The sequence below is a fragment of the Galeopterus variegatus genome, unplaced genomic scaffold (assembly GCF_000696425.1).
Source record: "Galeopterus variegatus unplaced genomic scaffold, G_variegatus-3.0.2 Scaffold170, whole genome shotgun sequence".
Lineage (NCBI taxonomy): Eukaryota > Metazoa > Chordata > Mammalia > Dermoptera > Cynocephalidae > Galeopterus > Galeopterus variegatus.
In genome coordinates, this window is record NW_007726281.1 from 141,667 (window position 1) to 142,974 (window position 1,308).

Below are 1,308 nucleotides of genomic sequence, written 5' to 3' on the forward strand. Positions count from 1 at the left end.
ACTAGTTTTCCACTGCATGGAAATTAAAACAGAAAACCCCAGTCATAGTATCTAGTTGCTTCCTCTTATTTAAAAACGTTTACTTCACTAAGTTAAGTAGTATCTTTAGTTCTTTTTTTCCCCCCATTGGTCATTTGATTTTATTTGGTAATTTATTTTTTTATTGAAACATAATTGCTTATACATATTTGTGGGGTACAGAGTTGAATATCAATACCTGTGTACAATATGTGATGATCAAATCAGGATAATTAGCATACATAATATTACAAATGTAATCATTCTTTGTGTCCATTAACCACTTTCTCATTAACTGCCCTCCCCCTCCCCTTTTCTTACCTCTAACAACCACAATTTTCTCTCCTTCTGAAAGTTCAATGTATTATTGTGATTGTTGTTTCTTTCTTTCCTTTTTTTTCTTTGCCTTCAAGTTTTTATATCTTGTATAAGGTGAATGCAGGACATAGACCTATCCACCATCCNTATTTAATGTAGAGATAAAAAAGAGGGATGCTACAGAAATCTAGACCAATTTTTTCATTATCCAATTAGACACATGAAGTCGTTTGCTCAAAGTCGTGGAGGTGGGTCGACCCCCTGGCTCACTCGGGAGAGTGCGGTGCTGGGAGCTCCAAGGCTCCAGGTTCAGATTCTATATAGGAATGGTCGGTGCGCTCATTGGCTGAGCGCGGTGTGGGCGACACCAAGCCAAGGGTTCCGATCCCCTTACCGGTCACATAAAAAAAAAAGAAAAAAGAAAAGTCGTGGAGGTAATTTGTGTCACATTTGGAACCAGAAAGCAAAACAGGGTTTAGGAAACATATTCATTATAAAGTCTAACTGTTGTAATTATTGCCATTTAAAAAAGAATAAAAAATACACTGAAAATGAAGTAGAAAATTGACAATTATCAACATAATTACTTGAAACAGCTTATTTATCTAACTCAGGCAAACNGGGGGCTTACATATAACTAAATCTCATTTCAACTAACTTTAAGAGATTCTACATTTGTTTAATTTGTTTCATTAACTATTGTTTCCCAAAACTACATTGCAAATGAAAAGAATATATTGTTATGACTATAAATGCTGTATTGAATTTGATCCTCATGTGTAACTGTGTATAAAAATGTCCGACTTCACAGCCTTCATTCAGAATCATACTTTATATTACTTATGACTGAGTCTGTACTATATAGTCTATAAAATTAAATGGTATGTTTGGATATGATTGAAATTTAGAATTATTTAATGTAGAGATAAAAAAGAGGGATGCTACAGAAATCTAGACCAATTTTTTCATTAT